We start from the raw sequence: 7,750 nt of genomic DNA, 5'->3' as shown, positions 1-7,750 counted from the left end.
ATGCATTGGTCATCTTTGTAATCTACAATGTAATCGGGATCTTCTAAATCATCGTCACTACTTAAACCTACCTCTTAATCAGTTTCCACTGATTCTATTAACTGTTCATCTGACATATCAGATAAATTAATTTTCTTATATCGCCGATATAAACACTTACTTTCCATTTCTAAAGAAAGTATACCACGTAATTACAGGCTAACCTAATATTCACGCACGCCGCCAATTTACTGTCAAAAATTTCTCATGCACATACAACTTGTATGAGACCAACCAAAATTGAACGGCGTGCGTATGAAGCTAATTCAATTTCCAATTTTTGTTCTGCGTGACATTTTGATTTGACGTTTCGCTCAATGAAATCAAATGCAAACGCACGCAAGCCAATTTCGGGTGACGCAAAAAAACAAATTCGACGGCGTGCGTACCAAAACGCAAGCCGCGAATATTAGGTTAGTACATATGCGTGTACATACAAAACTTCGCACAACCGGGCATAGCTGCCCTGAGGCCGCTATTCAATTTTCGCTCGGAGAGCTTGTCCAACTTCTTGTTTTACAGTAACTTTATGTTATTATTGAAGTAAAATATCACACTAACTCACCGATATATTTCTGCTTTGAATCAAATAATCAGAAGTGACACAATTTATTTAAAAAGAAGACACTTTTTCCGCGACAATTTTTAATGATCCTTCGCCGACTTCTTGCACTAAACCATGATAAAAACATAGCAAGGTAGAACCGTTCTCTCATTTTGTCGGCCATGATTTTTTTTTGAAGTTTGCCAGCATTTTAAAATCATATAAAATTGAAAATAAAAAATTGAAATTGTTCGAAATTGTTGTTGCTTGAGATTGAAAATGAAAATGTGTGTGTGAGTTTGTGAGTAAATTTAAAAATTAAAATGTTTGGAAACGTCAAGAATTTCAAAAGTAACTCTCAGCGGTTCTACCTTACTATATTTTTATCATGCACTAAACTGTAATTGAATATTGTGTAAGAGTGAGCAGAGCAAAAACACCCATGATATGGGTGTCGTCATAACAATATTCAAACAATGTGACGATAAATTGAATTGAAATAAATGACAAATTTTGTTTATGAATATCCAAAAATATTTTTTTTTATTTACATTGTACAAACGTACATATCAGAGCTCTCGATTTTGTTCGCACATTTTCAAACAGCCCGGGTATATGAGCAGCGAGTACTCGCACACTTGTTCAATTCTCATTACTCGAAAATTTTCGAGCATGAGCTCGAGCAATTCGAGTTTTTTCGAGTAATTTGAACAATGTTTTTTTTTATTATATTGACATTTTTGGTAGAAACTTTTTAAATTTTTCAATTATTGATATATAATGCAAGGATTTTTACATTGATATTTAATAATATAATTTATTTAACATGAATTAGAAAGCAGCTGCTGACAAATACAATTTACAAATTTTCTTTTGTTTATGAAATTGTTCAAAAACTCGAAAATTTTGAACAAACATTTGAGCAGTTGAGCAATGAACGAGTTTCGAGCGAGCATCGAGCTACTCGCATTGCTCGATACCCGAGTATCTAGAGCTCTAGTACATATGTATGTATGTATGTACTGCTGCGCTCCTATTAAAATACGAAAACACTTGTTTGTAGCAAAAACTATAACCAAAATGAGTTTGAATGGTTTTCATTCATTCATTCACATTCTTCCATTTGAAGGCAGAAAGTTTAGAACAAAATGAATATTCATAACATAAAAAATTCAAAACGCTGAGTGTTTTGTATACAAAATAGAAAATTCAAATCTACTGTACTCTGTTTGGCTAGAAGTTTGAATCAACTCATGCAGAGGTCTAATACGAAGTTCATTAAATACTCCAATACAAAATTTCTCTAATAATTAATTGAATTAATTATTAGAGAAATGTCGTATAAAAATAGCAGATGTTGTTTACTTTTGAATATGTCTTCATCGAGTGCGCTATAAGGACGGAGGTATAAATACTTGAAGGAAATATATGTTAAATTAAATCGGTTTTTTGTTAATGCGGTTCTTGCGTGGGTATCAACAAGGTAATAATTTAAAAATTCACAGCTCAAACTTAGAAAATTAGAACCAATTTCGCCATTTCTATACATTTTGAACGTATGACTTTGATCACCTGTTAAAGGGTCTGAGATGGTCGGTTCCGTGTTACCAGATCGACCCAGGGCTCCTGGGTAAGAACCATCACCTTTTTTTGTTTTAATATATCTCACTGATATAATCGCCGTTTGTAATGATGCTTATGCTATAACGAAAGAACTTTACTTGTACTTGTAGGTACGCATATTTAACCATGCGCTTTCAAAATTATTTGTATTTAGAAACTCTGTAGCTACATTATTTGGGATGATGCAGGGTGAAGAGAAGTGGAATAGATGGGTTTTTTTGTGAAGTGAAATGAAGAGTAAGTAAGAAGTTTACTGCGAGGTGGTGCTATTTTCGTTGTAGGGCGGAAGTAGGACCAATTTTGCAATTGGCCTTCTGATTTATCCCTTAGCTGTTTCGATGTCGACTACTCTTACTCGGTTGTCGGAACCTGGGTGTAGCTTGACTATTCTCCCCAATCTCCATTCGTTTGGTGGCAGGTTTTCCTCTTTAACGACGACAAGGTCTCCTAGCTTTAAGTTGGTTTGTGGATGTTTCCACTTGATGCGTTTCTGCATTTCGGTGAGGTATTCTATTTTCCATCTCCTGCAGAATGTCTGGTGTAGGGCCTTTAGTTTCTGCCATCAATTTACGTTTGAGGCAGGACTTTCGTTTACATCGATTTCGGGTGGGGCAAGAAGATGCCCGCCGACTAGGAAATGACCTGGGGTAAGTGGCTCCAGGTCAGACGGTTCGTTTGAAGAGGGACTTAGTGGTCGTGAGTTGAGACAAGACTCAATACGGCATAAGAGTGTGCTGAACTCTTCAAAAGTATATTTGTGGTCGGTCGGAACCTTTTAAAGTGAGTTTTGAAACTGTTCACCCCAGCTTCCCAAAAACCGCCCATGTGAGAGGCCGTAGCGGGTATGAAATGCCACTCTAAGGTTTGATGGTTGTATTTAGTGAGGGTGCTATTGCGTGCCTCAGCTAAAAATGCTTTAAATTCCGCTCGTAAAGATCGTGAGGCTCTGACAAAGTTATTACCATTGTCGGAGTAAACATTTTTTGGACATCCTCGTCTAGCAACAAATCTTGGGAAAGCGGATAGAAAGGACGCGGTGCTAAGGTCGCTGGTAGCTTCAAGGTGAATAGCTTTCGTCGAGAAGCAGACGAAAAGACAAACGTAGCCTTTTGACATGCGACATCCTCTGCCCCGGTAGGACTTGATATCGAACGGGCCGGCGAAATCCCCTCCCGTGTTTGTGAATGCATGGGAAAAGGTTATGCCTTCTTTGGGAAGGATTCCCATAAGTTGCGTTTGCGACCGTTTTTTGTGGATCGTGCAGACCTTGCAGTTATGTATGACGGACCGTATCAAGTTTTTTACCCTGGAAATCCAGTACTGCGATCGGATGAGTCGCTGCATCAGCTGGTTTTCTCCGTGCACGGAAATTTTATGGATAAACTGGACAAAGAGACGGGACCACCTACAACCATACGGAAGAATGATAGGATGACGTTCATTTTAGGACAGATCGCAAGATGCGCTCAGACGACCACCAGCCCTCAGTATCTCATCTTTGTCGATGAACGGGCTAAGAAGCAGGATTTCACTTTTCCCGTCGATGGATTTTCCAGATTTTAACCTTCTATATTCTTCGCTGTAATATTGTTTTTGACAAATTGTTATTAAGCATTGGGTCGTTGTTTTAATTTCGTTGGACGAAATTGAACGAGACTCCGCTTTAAAGGAAGATTTTGTTTGGGATTGATTCTTTCATAGAGTCTCATAATATAAGATATAACTCTCAAAGCCCGTGACAAATCAGAAAATCGATCGAAAATGTCGTACTTTTGTTTTTGCATGAACATGCACCCTTTTCCCTTCAATGGTTGTGTCATAGTCCGATTCTTGTGCTGGCCATCTCGAATAGTCTTCTTGTAACCAAGAAGGACCCTGCCACCAAAAGGAGTTGTTGACTAGATCACTAGCCAAGAGTCCTCTGCTGGCTAGATGCGCTGGCGCCAATTTTTATTTCCTACCTTGTCTACTAGCTTTGTTATCCTGTGGGTAACAAATGTTGACCACGAACACGGAGGTTTTCGAATCCAAGCTAAAACTATCGTTGAATCCGTCCAAAGATTCACTTTCACCTGAAAAAGATTAAGGTTTTCAACGACTGTTTCAACTATTTCTGCTAGTAGTACTGCACCGCAGAGCTCCAATCTGGGCAAAGAAATTGTCTTTACGGGGGCCACTCTTGTTTTTGCCATTAGTAAATTGATAAAGATTTTTTCCTTTGTCTTTATCCTTAGGAAAACCGTTGCTGCAAACGCTTTTTCCGATGCATCGCTGAAATCGTGAAATTCCACGTCGTCTGTTGGAGAAAAGTGAACCCACTGGGGTATGCGAATATTATTAATTTCTGTATACTCCTTCATAAAGGTTTGCCAGCGGTCTAAAATTGGTGGGGACACGGTCTCGTCCCAATCTGTCCCTTCAAGCCAAATGCTCTGCATGATAATTTTGGCGACGATTATAGCAGGCGCGAGCCAACCAAGCGGATCAAACAGTTTGGCAATAGCTGGCAGTATTGCCCTTTTTGTTATGGTGTCGCGATTCTCTATAGGTTTCGCAGTAAAGTAGAAATAATCTGAGTGAGCATTCCACCTGATTCCTAGAGCTTTTACCGTGCTGGTATCTTCAAACTCTAGAAAGTCTTCTTTCAGAAGATCTTGCTTTGGTATTCCTTGTAGGATTTCACTGCAGTTTGCAGTCCATTTCCGTAATAGAAAGCCCGCCGAGTTTAGCGCTTGGGAGATTTGGTCTCGAGCTCTTATCGCAGAGTCGATGCTATGTCCACCTGACAGTACGTCGTCGACGTACATACATTTCCTCAAAATGTTGGATGCTAGTGGATAAGAGCTCATCACATCTTCCGAGAGTTGATGTAATGTCCTTATGGCGAGATAAGGAGCACAGTTAATTCCGAAGGTTACCGTTTTCAGTTTGTAAAGACTGAGAGGCTCCTTTGGGCTGTTGCGGAAAGCGATTCGTTGGTATTTTGTTTGGTTGTCCTTTACCCAAATTTGCCGATACTGTCAATGTCACTGTTGAAAACGTACTTGTACAATCTCCAGCGGAGGATGAGTATGGTTATATCGGCCTGTAGTATTGGACCTGGGAGTAGAACATCGTTTAAACTCACGCCGTTAGCGGTAGGGCATGAGGCGTTGAACACCGCTCGGACCTTAGTGGTGGTACTTTCTTCCTTCAAGACAGCGTGATGCGGTAAAAATTACAATCTGTCGCGTTTGCCGACACGATGTTTACTTTCGACATATGTATTCCGTTAAGACGCGGTTATATTCTGTTTCAAGAACAGGTTTTTTCGCTAATCGTGCCTCGTTCCGGTGGAACTGCGAATACGCACTCTTCAGCGAAGGCCCTAGGCCCAAAGCTTTTGGAAACTCCTTTTTGAAGGGTAGAGAGACAACGTATTTTCCGTCAACGTTTCTCGTAGTTGTTGCCTTGAAGAGCTCTTCGCAATACGTATCATCGTCATTGAGAATTCTCTTTCTGGGGATGTCTTCTAATTCCCAAAAAGCGGTCAACTGCTTGTCCAGATTAACTTCATTGTAAAAGGACACGATATTTTTGGCTGGACTCGATGCTTCCGCACAGCCAGTTAAAATCCATCCGAACACGGTTTCTTGCGCAAGAAGCGTATTTAATACGTTCTTCCTCATCCCACTTAAAATAATTTGCGGGTAAATATCTCCCCCTAAGACAAGGTCAACTGGCTCATTGACGAAGAATCTTTTGTCCGCCAAGACCAAGTCTGGGAACGATTGCCGCGACATTGCGCTTATCTGACAAGTCGGAAGATCCCCGGTTAATTGTGGTAAAACCAGCACGATTGCTTCTATATTAATTAACGAAACTTCGGCATGCAAGCGTTTTGATGGCAGGTTGATTCTCCGTTTGAGTCTCTCAGTAATGAACGAGTGCTCAGAACCAGAATCTATAAGCGCTCTAGCCGAAAAATGTATACCATTATAGTGTATGTTTACGCGTGCTGTTCCTATCAAAACTCCTTTACTTGTATTTGCGTAACAAGAATTTACATTTGTAACCGATTTGATGTTTCCTTTTTCAGATTCGTGTCTTGATTGAGCCTGGTTTGGAGTAGATTCTACGTCACCCAATGGAGCAGTTGCTGCTTTTGGCTGAATTGGCATATGGAGCAGCTTGTGATGTCTTGAATGACAAGTGCTACAGTTAAATGAGCTGGTACATCTTGAGACTGTATGCCCAGCAGATAGACAATTTAAGCAACTGCGAATGCTCTTCACGTAATCTACTCGCTCCGCTGGCTTTAGATGCAAGAATCTGTCGCACTTTGAAAGCTTGTGCGCATTGCTGTTGCACATTTTACAAGTCGCCTTTGCTACACTGGCTTGAAAGGCGTCAAACTTTTTTGCAGGCGCCTCTGCAGAAGTCCGAAAGCTTGGTGGTTTAGGTTTTGAATGTTTATCTTCCCTAAGGCCTGTTATGGTTTCCAGTGTTTGAAACCGATTAGATAGGAATTTATCCATATCTACCCATTTGGAAACCTCCGTTTTATTTTCTATGGTTTGCTCCCATAGTGCCAGTGTCGTTTCTGGCAGTTGGGTCGAGCACAAATAAGTGAATATTGCATCCCAATTAGAAACGTAAATCTGATGGCACTGAAGCGACGAGATGCAATTATTTATGTCGCGTTGCAGTTTCTTGATAGAGCTACCGCATTCACTCTCAATTGCGTTTAAATTAAACAATACCTTTAACTGAGCGTTGACGAGGATACGTTTATTTTCGTACCTGTCACAAAGATTTTTCCAGGCTGCACCAAAGCCATCGTTGGTTAATGGGGATCTCTGCACTATTTCCTTGGCCTCCCCTTGAGTCTTTTGCCGGAGGTGATACAGCTTCTCAACTGGGGTAAGGCGCTTATTTAGAATATATATAGCCGTAAACATGTCCCTAAACGATGGCCACGAAAGATAATCTCCTTTAAAAACATCCGTGTCGCAAGGAGGGAGGTGAATATTAAGCTCGCGACCTGACTTGTATTCGCTTTCCTTTTCAATCTTTGCGAGTTGCTGTGAAAGATCAGCCATTGCTGCTTGGCACCGCAAAAAACTGAAATAGGTGCTTTTATACATCTTTTTAATTGCTGTCAGGTCTTTGGCTTCGAGCTCTTTTGATGCGCAAAGTTCATCATAAGACTCCTTTACCTTTTCCCACAGAGCCTTTAATTCCTCCTTTTGGAAAGCTAAGGAGTGCTATGTGTGCTCTGATGGCCGCATAGAGTTGTAGTCAGATTCAAATTCTGCTACTGAATCTGCCTAACGAATAAAGATATCTATTTTTGACAACCAAAGACCACTCAGTTGGACGCAAGAAAAGAAATTTGTGTGTAGTAATAGAAATCGCCGATTTGTAGGAAAATATTGCCACTAACCGCTTAGCCCGAAATAAGCCTAGTTCTTATAAGAACAACAAAAGATAATTTGTATTTTTAAGTAATGACTTAGATGCTTTCCATTTCCAGACAACCGGTCAGGTACGAGCATGATTTTT

This window comes from Rhagoletis pomonella, unplaced genomic scaffold (genome assembly GCF_013731165.1).
Source record: "Rhagoletis pomonella isolate Grant_MI unplaced genomic scaffold, Rhpom_1.0 Rhpom_scaffold_00003, whole genome shotgun sequence".
Lineage (NCBI taxonomy): Eukaryota > Metazoa > Arthropoda > Insecta > Diptera > Tephritidae > Rhagoletis > Rhagoletis pomonella.
This window is presented reverse-complemented; position numbering follows the sequence as displayed.